Raw genomic sequence first — 14,133 nt, forward strand, 5'->3', positions numbered from 1 at the left:
ATAAAGGGGTATTCCCCTCCTAACCGAGATGCGATTCATCCGCATATTCAAAATACCTTACCGAGTTAATATTTTTTTGCACACATCGTCCTAAATAACCACTTCCATCTGCATCTACACCCAGTTAGAACCCTACATCTAACCCTATACAAGTAGTCGCAAAGTGGTCTCTGAGGATCAAACCACGTCCCATCTTTCAAACACTAGGAATTCCATATATAGATCTGAGACCAATCTATGATTTAGTACTTATGACTCAACACGATGGTACTTGTAAGGATGAGAAGAAAAGAGAGAGCAAAAATGCATGAAGTCCTACGCTAGAATGACATAAAAAGTATGAAAATTTGAAAAGAAGTAAAAAAAAATGCAAAAAATTTGAAATTTTAATGCAATTTTTCGAAAGACCTAAATGAATTACTCTAAATGTAACTATATACAACCTAAATGCATAAAATAAAGAATAAGAATACCTCACCCTAAGCTTAAAATTAAGCATTGTCCTCACATGTAGCAGCAATGGTAAAAGGTAAAAATACCACGCCTAGAAATCATGCTAACAAGCATGCAAGAAATTTTGGTCATGAAAACTTGAAAAATGCAAAAATATGGAAATTTCATTCAAAATGGGCTATTTTCAACCTTAATGGTAAAAATGGGCTATTTCCGACCTTAATGGTAAAAATGGGCTAGTTTTGACAACAATAGTAAAAATGGGCTATTTTTGACAATTATGGTAAAAATGGGCTATTTTTTTACAGCAATAGTAAAAATGAGCTATTTTTGAAAATTATGGTAAAAATGGGTTATTTTTTACAACCATAGTAAAAATGGACTATTTTTGGCAATTATGGCAAAATTGGGCTATTTTTAACAACTAAAGTAAAATGGGCTATTTTTTACACTAGTAACATTATTTATAACGTTAAATAATGGAATTCAATATTCGTGTAAATATACAACGAAGTCCTTGGTTCCTTCTAGAAGGAAAAGGATTCGTGCTTTGTGTAAACCCAAAACTCGACTCAATAAGCCAAAATTCATCATTTTGGGCTTTAGACCAAGCTTTTTAGGCCCAATCCCCTATTTGGGCCAAAACTCTCCTATTGGGCCAATGGGCCGATAACCTCTCAACTTGGTCCTTTTGGGCCGAAAACACACACTTGTATATATATATATATATATATATATATATATATATATATATATATATATATAACATTAATTGCTCTTGTAATTATAATGTAATATACTATAATATAACGTAACATATATATATATATATATATATATATATATATATATATATATACACACACACACGAATACAATCAATCTATCAATCAAAATCTTTTGTCTATCAAAAACATAACAAGTGGTTGTGCAAAAAGATGGCCATGTTTACATACTCTTATGTATTATTCTTTATTGTTGCTGTTGCAGGTTTGTTAATTCAATTCATTCAAAATGATTTGAGAAATTTTTACTTTAAATTTTGTAATCCACTAATGTAATATCTTATATTTCAATAATATCTTATATTTAATTTTTTTTTTATTTTAGTTGTAGTTCCGATGGTCAGTGGAGAAGAATGTAATTACATCATGGATCCAAAAAGTTGCGACTCTTGTGATCAACGATGTTATAAACAATTTCATAAAGTAACTTCAAAGTGTTTGTATAATGATGTAGAAAAACATGGATATTGTGTTTGTTACTTCATATGTACTTCACCTTAAAGGTTTATGACTCTCCTCGGTAAGATTTGGAGAAACAGTTACTAATAGTTATGAACTTCTAGATCTTTTTAACTATATTGAATAAAATCATCTATGAGTGGTTCGATTATAAACCGACAAGTATTTATATGAACAAAACTTTTTTGGACTATTTTGATTTGTGTGTGTCATCTTTGCACGGAGATGATGCTAATACTTTCAATGGCTATTTGATTTTATCTTCTCTTGTTATTTTATAATTTCATATATCATTACTATATCCAATAATAAAGTTGATATTCAAAATTCATTTAGACTTACATCATTCAAATAGGTTTTGACTTAGGGGTTTGTAACATCCCAAATTTTTATTTTTAAAATCAGGATAAAACAAAAATAAAAAAAACACCATTTTTCAAAAGAAGTAAAACATCCATTGTTTTAAACCAAAAAACGTCCTATCAAATAAGAGTCGTATCAAAGCATTATATTAGCGGAAATCTCAAAACAAAAACAACGACGATGCAGTTGGTCGCGCCAAGTTTTTCTCCTTATCTCCGAAATCGCCTGAAAACATTTGACAACTGGTAAGCACAAAGCATAGTGAGTTATCAAAAATATCACCCATCCACTTTACACTCCCACCCCTCCCTCCTTTCCCCCCGGTAATAAATAGATATCTAGCCTCCAAGCCATCAACCCGACCTCTACTCACACAACTATCAACCATAGTAAATCGGTATCTGGGCTTCAAGCAGTAAACTGGGCCTCTATTCATACAACTATTAATCACTATACATCAAGATCTTTGCACACATCCATCAACCATAATACATAAAATGTAACACTCAATATACATAAAATCTAACTATGTAATGCCCGGGCGAGACTTGGGAGTATAAAGGGGTATTCCCCTCCTAACCGAGATGCGATTCATCCGCATATTCAAAATAGCTTACCGAGTTAATATTTTTTTGCACACATCGTCCTAAATAACCACTTCCATCTGCATCTACACCCAGTTAGAACCCTACATCTAACCCTATACAAGTAGTCGCAAAGTGGTCTCTGAGGATCAAACCACGTCCCATCTTTCAAACACTAGGAATTCCATATATAGATCTGAGACCAATCTATGATTTAGTACTTATGACTCAACACGATGGTACTTGTAAGGATGAGAAGAAAAGAGAGAGCAAAAATGCATGAAGTCCTACGCTAGAATGACATAAAAAGTATGAAAATTTGAAAAGAAGTAAAAAAAAATGCAAAAAATTTGAAATTTTAATGCAATTTTTCGAAAGACCTAAATGAATTACTCTAAATGTAACTATATACAACCTAAATGCATAAAATAAAGAATAAGAATACCTCACCCTAAGCTTAAAATTAAGCATTGTCCTCACATGTAGCAACAATGGTAAAAGGTAAAAATACCACGCCTAGAAATCAGGTTAACAAGCATGCAAGAAATTTTTGTCATGAAAACTTGAAAAATGGAAAAATATGGAAATTTCATTCAAAATGGGCTATTTTCGACCTTAATGGTAAAAATGGGCTAGTTTTGACAACAATAGTAAAAATGGGCTATTTTTGACAATTATGGTAAAAATGGGCTATTTTTGAAAACAATAGTAAAAATGGGCTAGTTTTGACAATTATGGTAAAAATGGGCTATTTTTGGCAATTATGGTAAAATTGGGCTATTTTTAACAAAAAAAGTAAAATGTGTTATTTTTTACAAAAAAAGTAAAAATAGGCTATGTTTGTTAAACATTCCTAGTAAACTGTATAAATTACGACATGAATTATTACGTGTTATAATTTGTAGTAAAAAATATACACTAGTAACATTATTTATAACGTTAAATAATGGAATTCAATATTCGCGTAAATATACGACGAAGTCCTTGGTTCCTTCTAGAAGGAAAAGGATTCGTGCTTTGTGTAAACCCAAAACTCGACTTAATAAGCCAAAATTCGTCATTTTGGGCCTTAGCCCAAGCTTTTTCGGCCCAATCCCCTATTTGGGCCAAGACTCTCCTATTGGGTCAATGGGCCGATAACCTCTCAACTTGGTCCTTTTGGGCCAAAAACACACTTATATATATATATATATATATATATATATATATATATATATATATATATATATATATATAACATTAATTGCTCTTGTAATTATAATGTAGTATATCATAATATAACGTAATATATATATATATATATATATATATATATATATATATATACACACACACACACACACACACGAATACAATCAATCTATCAATCAAAATATTTTGCCTATCAAAAACATAACAAGTGGTTGTGCAAAAAAGATGGTCATGTTTACATACTCTTATGTATTATTCTTTATTGTTGTTGTTGCAGGTTTGTTAATTCAATTCCATCAAAATGATTTGAGAAATTTTTACTTTAAATTTTATAATCCACTAATGTAATATCTTATATTTCAACAATAACTTATATATATATATATATATATATATATATATATATATATATATATATATATATATATATATATATATATATATTTATTTATTTTAGTTGTAGTTCCGATGGTCAGTGGAGAAGAATGTAATTACATCATGGATCCAAAAAGTTGCGACTCTTGTGATCAACGATGTTATAAACAATTTCATAAAGTAACTTCAAAGTGTTTGTATAATAATGTAGAAAAACATGGATATTGTGTTTGTTACTTCACATGTACTTCACCTTAAAGGTTTATGAATCTCCTCGGAAAGATTTGGAGAAACAATTACTAATAGTTATGAACTTCTAGATCTTTTTAACTATATTGAATAAAATCATCTATGAGTGGTTCGATTATAAATCGACAAGTATTTATATGAACAAAACTTTTTTGGGCTAGTTTGATTTTTGTGTGTCATCTTTGCACGAAGATGATGCTAATACTTTCAATGGCTATTTGATTTTATCTTCTCTTGTTATTTTATAATTTCATATATCATTACTATATCCAATAATAAAGTTGATATTGAAAATTCATTTAGACTTAAATCATTCAAATAGGTTTTGACATAGGGGTTTGTAACATCCCAAATTTTTATTTTTAAAATCAGGATAAAACAAAAAAAAATAACACCAGTTTACAAAAGAAGTAAAACATCCATTGTTTTAAACCAAAAAACGTCCTATCAAATAAGAGTCGTATCAAAGCATTATATTAGTGGAAATCTCAAAACAAAAACAACAACGATGCAGTTGGTCGCGCCAAGCTTTTCTCCTTATCTCCGAAATTGCCTGAAAACATTTGACAACTGGTAAGCACAAAGCATAGTGAGTTATCCAAAATATCACCCATCCACTTTACACTCCCACCCCTCCCTCCTTTCCCCCCGGTAATAAATAGATATATAGCCTCCAAGCCATCAACCCGACCTCTACTCACACAACTATCAACCATAGTAAATCGGTATCTGGGCTTCAAGCCATCAACTGGGCCTCTATTCATACAACTATTAATCACTATACATCAACATCTTTGCACACATCCATCAACCATAATACATAAAATGTAAAACTCAATATAGTGAGAAAACATATTTTCACATCGAAATTTCACACAAACAATTTATGGGCACATGCAACCTAAGGATCTATGACATTTTCTCATTTGAACACTATCTACTCTAGACTCCTAGAAAATAATGACCTATCTCAAAAAGCTGGTGAGAATCTAACTATGCAATGCCTGGGCGAGAGTTGGGAGTATAAAGGGGTATTCCCCTCCTAACCGAGATGCGATTCATCCGCATATTCAAAATACCTTACCGAGTTAATATTTTTTTTTCCACATCGTCCTGAATAATGTCACACCCCGAAAATCGAAGGCGGAAACATTTCCGGGGTTGACTCCATGTTGAGTATCAAATCCAATGTACATAGTAAGTAAAGTGAAACAAACATTACATTACATATTAAAAGTTTTACAATTTGTTTCAAAAGACACAGTTTATACAGTTGTGATACATAATATAGATATAAACAAAATGATCAAGCCTTGCACGCACACGATCCTGAACCAAGTAAGTCTTCGTGTACCTGTACTATCGTTGACCTGAGAACACAAGCAGTTTGAAAATCAGCATAACGCTGGTGAGTTCATAAGCAGTTTTGTTTTGTGAAAATGTTTATGTTTCCTTTCTGTTTTTGAAAATGTAACACACACCAAGAAAATCCCATATTTTCTTAAAAGTTGATTGTTGTATCACAAAACTAAAATATAGTTAGATTATCCATTTTGTTGTTCTATTCCTTTTATGTACCAGTGTATCCCCAGGAAAGTCCCATACTTTCCTGAATTATTAGTTATTGTAAAAATAGTAATGTTATTCAGTTGGTTACTCTTTTCTGATTATGTGTATATTACCCAGGAATGCCCCATGCTTTCCTGTATGTTGGTTTTCAATGTGAAAGATGTAGTCTGTTAGACCTGGTTATGTACAAGATTTCCCAGGAAGGTCCCATACCTTCCTGAATGTTGGTTATCATATGTAAAAGATGTAAACTGAATCCTGGTTATCTGTAAAATGTAGTATGTGATTCATTATTACTATTAGTAAATCTCTGTTATTCTAGTTGCGAGTTCCATAACCATACTAAAGACTGAACCTGTGGCAATAAGTAGTCCACAGCCTTGTGGCAATAAGTAGTCCACAATCCTTATGACTTTCGTCACCCTTGAACCATTTCGGTTCGACTGTAGCTAGCAGCCTGGTGTGGGGTAGTCAGCCCCGTATAGATCTATACACTCAAGTCATGCTCTCTAAATCCCAGAGATTCTGGTTACGGGTGTAGTCCTCCACTCGCGTATCTCTGTGGAGTGTTTGCCGAGGACGTGTCTCCAATTATACGGAATAACAAATTTACTAGTAATAATAGGATAATCCTCCATTCGCGTATCTCTGTGGAATGTTACTGATGTGCACAAAAGTACCCACTAATTTTAATATTTATAACCTAACAAACTTAACTATCTATGCACTTATAGGCAGTGTACCTAGTCAGATTACAGTATAGCTTGGGTAAGTCAGGTGTCGATCACAGGGAACGGTGTTCTAATTAATTTACTTACTATTAAATTAACCTAATTTATTAACAAATTTAATAAAGGGTTTTATCTGATTTTACAAGATCATATGAACTTAAATCCAATTCAATAAGTAAAAACACACACTCTTGTTTAGATTGAATCCACTTTTCCCTTATGGCTAGCTAACAATTACGGATTACTGAGTTGGTTTTTAATTATATTAGTAATTTAGTTCTATCTCACCAATATTTAACTAATTCATGTCAAACCATGTATGTTCACACATAATTAAACACAGAACTAATTATAGTTGTAAATATGCTATATAAGATTTGTTGTGTAAACGCAATTATGATCACAATTCTCGTTCTCTAACACAGCTAAACTTTATTTATTCTAATTATTAACTAAGATTGGTCAATCCTAGCTCTAACAATTCAATGTTCACTAAATTATTAGGTAAACAGGTTCATGCAGTTTAATGGTCACTAAGCTACACAGAACATGTAATTAAACAATTAGATAAACAAATATTAACATGCTAGGTCATACAAATCAAACACAAGCAAATTTTCACCAACTAAGCTTAATCCATAATCATATAACTATTCATAAGTTCAAAGCTTCATCTAGCTAAACAAGAGTAGCTAGATTTAGCTGCTCATCATAGTAATTAAACTAACACAGCTAAAACTAATGAAAGACATGTTCTAAAAATAACCTTTACTTCTTTTGGTGTTGAAAACCCTCTTCCAGAGCCTTTCTTTCGTTCTTATTCGTCTTCTGGAACTCTTTTTCTTCTGCCAAAAGTCCCTCTTTTCGTAATAATCAGGATAACTTATATAAGCCTTAAAAACTCGCGCCACGTCGTGGCCAGATCTCGCCACGTCGTGGGCTTCAAGAAATCCGTATTCTTCAAGGAAATCCTCCGCGTCGCGATGCTTATCTTCTGGAACACCCATGCCACGTCGTGGGCTTCATCGCCACGTCGTGATTTTAGCTCTTATCGTGAATTTATTATTTTCTTGTCTTCCAAGCCTCCCATGTTCCCCATTTTGTCACCTTTGGTCCCTTTCTTCGAAAATCCTTTGTATTGACTGAAAATAACAATTTAAACTCATAAGTATCATTATTCTAAACATATTGTCAATTTATTAATAAAAATGTACTTAAATACTGCCTAAAAATAAGTGTAAATATGGCAATATCAAAATACCCCACACTTAGGCTTTGCTTGCCCTCAAGCAAATTTCAACTTAATTCTTAATTACTAAAACTACACAGAACAATCCGACTCTAGTTCAGCCATTATGCCAAAACCTCAACGCACGCATTTGTGTCTAAAATTCTCCTAAAGTACCCCCCCCCCATACTTTGAATACTCACAATCTTCATAAACACTCACCCACTTTTTCCGAACAATGCTCATTTTATGCAACCCTCCGAATCCATCCGCAGAAAACCTCCCAACCTCAAGGTATTTTTAGTTGAGCAACCTAAGCGTACATAAACTAGAATTACAATTTTTCGATACCACTATGGAGCTCTATTTGAATTCTTCATTTCTTTGATATTTGATCTTTAGTTTCTTTGAATTCACCACCTTTGTTTGATTTTATTGGGTATCTTCAACTTTTTGGATTTCTTCAGAATTTTGATCTTTTGATCTTCACTTTATTTGCTCCAAAATTCTTTCAAACTTTTTCGTAATTCTCTCTCTTTTTTTTTTCACATGTAACTCATTTTTTTCCACTCAAAACCCTACATGCTTAAGCAGAGGCGCTCAACCTCAACCTTTATTGGTTAATGATAATAATTTTCCTGGATACATTTCAGGTTTAGGCTGCTAAACCTATTGCATCCCTCAGACCAAGCGGGGTTATGTTTTTGTTCCATGATTTCACTAAAATAAGGGAGGCCACAAATGCACTATAACGTATATTGGCTCAACTAAACATTTGAGTTCTCATCGGATCATCCCGCATAATACTAGCAATTATAGCTCAAATTATTAGTACTAGATTCAATTAATTTTAATTTTCCAAATTTTCTAGCAATTTACTTTTTCTACCCCTACCCCACACTTATTTCATACAATGCCCTCATTGTATGTATAAAACAAATCAAAATTAAAGACAAGGGAGAAAAAGGAACAGACTCCCCTGGGATAGTGGCGTGAGCATCTCCAAAAGCGTGGACAAAGTACAATTGGACTTCCAAAAATCGAAACTCGGTGGAAAACTGGTTGAATACGTAAATAAACCACGAACCGAACTCGAAACGTCAATTCGTCAAAGTGTGTATTTGTAAGGAAAAATGTGGCAATGATAAACTGGATCTCGTCGTGATATGGGTTGAAACCACAAACACCAAAAACTAAACTACTATAAATTGCAAGAGCGCCACGACATGGCACAAGAAGTCCATGTCGTGGAAACTGAACCTCAGCAGAAAATGAGTTGTTTGCTTTATTTACTCTAGCAGCTTTGACCAATGGCTAACTGGTTGCCGACGCTTCTATGCAAATATATTTCCCAACTATAACCTCTCTCCTAATAGACCCCACACTTATCTTGAATTGTGGTTCCGACTCACGACTCTTAGCTTCTTTGACTAGACAAACACGACTCGAAAGTTAACCTTCTATGCTCCTTAGAATTCCAACGCTAATCTGAAAAATTAGATCAACCCAAAAGAAAAATAAAGTAACATAATAGTCTTAATAAAGTTTTACATCACACACTAAAATTAACATAAAAAAAACTACTCAAAAACAGAAGAAAAGAAATAAAATCAATCATCATCTTGATCTTGTGCTCCACTCGGCCCTGCTCCATCCTCTTGTGGACGCCATAGCTCCTCCCATGTCGGAAAATAGGGATATTGTGGTGGCATAGAAGGTGGTCGGGTCACACCCAAATGTGAATAGATACCCTCAGTAAGCCGGGTATGGTAAATAGCATGACCTCGTAGATTATCCAAATATGTTCCCACCCGACTCTGAAAAGGGTCGGTGGGCACTCCTTGCACATACTGCGAAGCAGCACGCTCTCGTTCGACCTCCCCTCTAGCCCGCACATTCCGACGCCTCGGCCTGGCTGGTGGCTGCTGTCCCGGCTGCACTTCCTCCTGTTCGTCATCGATCGGTGGTATAACAAAGCGACCCCCAATATTCACCACCGCGTGCATCACACCCAAGACTTGAATGGTCAAGTCTGTGTCCGGGAATCGAGTGAGATTCCTCACAAAGTCAGGGGTCAAAATTTGATATGACCTAGCCAGGCGAGTAACCAAATGCCCCCCAGTAATCGGGCTCCCAGGCCTAGAATTGACCGCTTTCTTCCCCATAAACCTTGCCAACATATAAGGCAGATCACAACAAACCCCCGGGGTAATAAGTGTCCATAAATAAAATAGATTCTGGATGGGGACCTTATCACCATGATGCTTGTGATTGATTGAAAACGTGATAAGGCGGTGCAAAAATCGGAACACAGGATTCCGTATTTGTGATTCACTCGAGTCACGAGTGTTGTACTCATGGTTAGAAATGCCCCGCCAAAACTGCACATCCAAAGTACCCGGAGTAAAATCCCGCACACATCCAAGCAAGAAAGGATTAAAAAATGGAGATTGCGTCTCCACTTCCATATAGAGCCCCATACGCCAAGCAAACTCCCGAAGACTACACTCACGATATACACCTCCAAGACGAAACACAAGTGCCCTATTGTAGGTGACATCAAGGGTGCGCTCTTCAAAACAAACGGTAGAAAAAAATTCTACTGAAAATTCCCGGAACACGGGTTCTTGAATGGCTAATAGATTCCTCCACCCGTGACAAGTGAACGAAAATTGATCTCCAACATAAGTCTTCGACCAATAACGTTCCAGCTCCACTACCATTCCCACTCTACCCAGCCATCCCCAATCAATAATTGGGGCTATTGCAAACTCCCTATTGTATAACCATCCAAGTCGATTCTCGTAGGTTGTTAGCAACGGTCGGGGAATGTTTTGAGGGAATTGATATAGAGGATGTATGCTTGCTACATCTATCGGGCCCTCTTCCTGCTGGACAGATCGTCGTGGTCCCATTTCTGCAAACAAGAGCAAAGCAAAGCAGCAAACAAATAACACATTAAAACATATATAAGGGCCTGCTAGAAGTCACGACGTGGCCAGGCTGCGCCATGTCGTGGAGCTTGTCGAACCCAGATGCTGAATCGGACATGTTTACGTGCGATTTCCATAAAAATAATTCTTGGGGTTTGTTCCTATGGACTTTTAAATAACATGGAAACTAAAATCGGACACTAGATTCAACCAATTTCATGAATCATTCAAACCCTAATCACGACAACTTGAAATTGGAAGAAATAATTGCAAAATAATAAGTAAAACACGTACCAAATGGAGTAATTAGCAAGATCTTGCAACGAATTTATAAGTATAATAAGAAATTGGCAGTAGGGTCGTGATGTTCCCGTGAGTGCGGCAGTCTTCCAAGTGGGGGATAAGGGGTTTCTCGGTCAAAGGGTTTTAAGCGATTGGTCCCCCCCTGATTTTTAAAGGCCACGACGTGGCGGGCTTTGCCCACGTCGTGGACCTTAAATTTCCTCAGATCGCGAATTATAATTAAGCCCACGACGTGGCTGGCTATGCCCACGTCGTGAGAGCTGTCAGATGCCAAATTTTAATAATATTCATCTAATTAACTAATTTATTTGCAAATATTTCATTATTTAAAGTCCCCTACAGCTATTTCTCTGCTTATTACCGGTTTTTAGATGATGAATTGATGTCTTTCCTAATTAAAAAGAAAATAAAAAGAAAGAAAAAATTGCAAACCAAACTCGGGTTGCCTCCCGAGAAGCGCTTCTTTTTTCTTGGAGTCTTGAGCTAGACTCCGTGCCTTCTACGTTGATTCTTCGGAAGAGTCTACCACCAGGATCTTTTGTTCCTTGAACCGCCGTTTATAAGCTTGAACTCTCCTTTTATACGCCTTCTTTGAATTTTCTTTTTTAGTTTTTCCATCTTCTTCATGCTTTCGTTTTGTGCCCTTTGTGTGTTCCTTGCTCTCCATAGCGTTCCCCTCTTCTTTCACCTCCGGCCTTGTTTCTTTTAAAGTGACTTCCTCTTCATCACTTGTCATTTCCTCGTCCTCTTTGCTCACCCAAGAAGGTGGGTTCTTGTAAGCTATGACTTCAATCAAATATGGAACAGATGCCCTGGGTTTTGTCCTCTTGGCTTGATGAACTACCTTTATCTCTTCTTCCATAAGCTTTTCCAACTCTTCTAGTTCATTCTCCTCATTAATCGTGAACACCTCTTCTTTATCTTCTTGAAAGTCATTTCTTATCCCGAAGACTTCTTGTTCATCTCCAACCCTCAAAGTGAGCTTGGACTTGCGGATATCAACCAGGGCACCAGCAGTGTTAAGAAATGGCCGACCAAGGATTATCGGAACATCCGTGTCTTCTTTCATGTCCAAGACTACAAAATCTATTGGAAAAACAAATTTTCCGATTTTCACCAAAATATCCTCCACTATGCCTCGGGGTTGTGTCACCGAACGGTTCGCCATGTGAATCTTCATCTTTGTAGCCTTCATCTTCTGAATCTCCAATTTTTGATAAACTGAAAAAGGCATTAGATTAATGCTAGCCCCGGAATCGGCTAAAGCATTAACCTTCATTTTATTCCCAAACTCGCATGGAAGAGTGAGGCGTCCAGGATCCCCCATCTTTTCTGGTGTTTCTCCCAACACAACTTTTGAAATTTGCTCACTTAGAATCACTGTAGACTGTTTCTTTAATTGCCTTCGCGTATCTATCAAGTCTTGCAGTAATTTCTGGTTCTCGGAAGCTTTGGATAAGGACTCAACAAAGGGAGTATTAATTGGAATCCCTTTCACATGTTTCACAAACTCTAAATGTTCCTTCTCCAGTTGACTAAGTGCTACACGGGTGGGAAATGGCATAGGTGGATGATAATCTGGAATAGGCTCCAAAGATTTTTGCTCAGACTTGCGCCACGTCGTGGCCAGAGGCGTGCCACGTCGTGGCGAGCCTGGTTCAGCATTCTTTCCATTTTCGATCCTTGATTTCTTGGGCTGCTGCGGTTGTTCTTCCAACGCCTCCAGGACCTCGGATATTGTATCTTCTTCAGTATCGATGGCCATTACGTGAGATTGGGCTTTTACTTCGGGATTCTTCGGGGACAATTTTTCATGGACTAAAGTGGCTAGTTGACCAAGTTGTACTTCAAGGTTATGGATGGATGCTTGCTGGTTCTTCATCAATGTTTGTTGTTCCATGATAGCGGAATCCGTGGCATCATGTCTCTTTTCCGAAGCCTCCATAAACTTCATCAAAATGGTCTCTAGGTCGGGTTTCTTCTCGATTGGTGGCTGCTCCTTTTGGTAAAAGCCTCGACCTGTCTGCCTATACTTATCTTCTTTTTGCTTTTTATACTCTTCATATGGCAGCCACTCCTTCTTTGGTTTCCTCCAGTCGTCATCAAACTTATCCCCACTAGAGTAGCACACTTGAGCTTTTCTGTTCCCAGACTCATCCATATTGCAGTCCTTGGTTAAGTGTGGACCACTGCATCGCTCGCACCCCACTCTTATGGCATGTATCGATTGGTCCAGTTGTGTTATCCGGCGATCCATGTTATTTAGCATGGCCATGACAGCTGCAATTTCTTCAGTTTGGGTCCCTCCACCGCCTTTACTTCCGTCTTGCCTCGGGTTATGGTATTCGCGGGAGTGTTTCGCGAATTCTTCGATGAGCTCCTTGACTTCCCTTGGATTTTTCTTTGTCAACGGTCCTTGAGAATCAAGGAGTTGTCTTGTCATTACATTGACCCCATCATAAAAGATTGACATCTCTTGCTGCACATTTAGGTCATGTTGAGGGCAATTTCTGAGTAAGCCCTTGTACCGCTCCCATGCTTCGTATAGTGACTCCCCCGGTTGTTGCTCAAAGTTGGCTATCGCCTTCTTGAGTGTGGCTATCTTGGATGGCGGGCAGAATTGGTCCAGGAATTGCTCACGCATTTGAGCCCAAGTGGTGATTGTACCTGGTGGGAGTGCTTTTAACCACTCCTTAGCAGCTCCTTTGAAAGTGATGGGAAGCATCCTAAGCAAGACTGTATTTCTGGTGACATTTGGGACATTGAAGTAATCAGCAATGTCGTTGACTTCGTCTAGATGCTTAAAAGCATCTTCATGATCCTTCCCGAAAAATGGGATGTCCTTCAGTGCTGTCAATATGTGTCCCTTTAGTTCGAATGTGGCAGTGGCAGGAATTGCGGGTTGGACTA

The 14,133-nt window shown here is 36.5% G+C and overlaps 1 non-coding gene across 1 annotated transcript; it reads left to right on the forward strand.

Annotated features, from left to right (window-relative positions):
* The first annotated feature begins 13,712 nt into the window (after nt 1-13,712).
* On the forward strand, nt 13,713-13,819 carry LOC128126485 (small nucleolar RNA R71). The gene has a single exon (XR_008224481.1). It is a non-coding gene; the product is annotated as a small nucleolar RNA R71 (small nucleolar RNA).
* Nucleotides 13,820-14,133: the final 314 nt, after the last annotated feature.

Source organism: Lactuca sativa, chromosome 5 (genome assembly GCF_002870075.4).
Source record: "Lactuca sativa cultivar Salinas chromosome 5, Lsat_Salinas_v11, whole genome shotgun sequence".
In the NCBI taxonomy this organism is placed as follows: domain Eukaryota; kingdom Viridiplantae; phylum Streptophyta; class Magnoliopsida; order Asterales; family Asteraceae; genus Lactuca; species Lactuca sativa.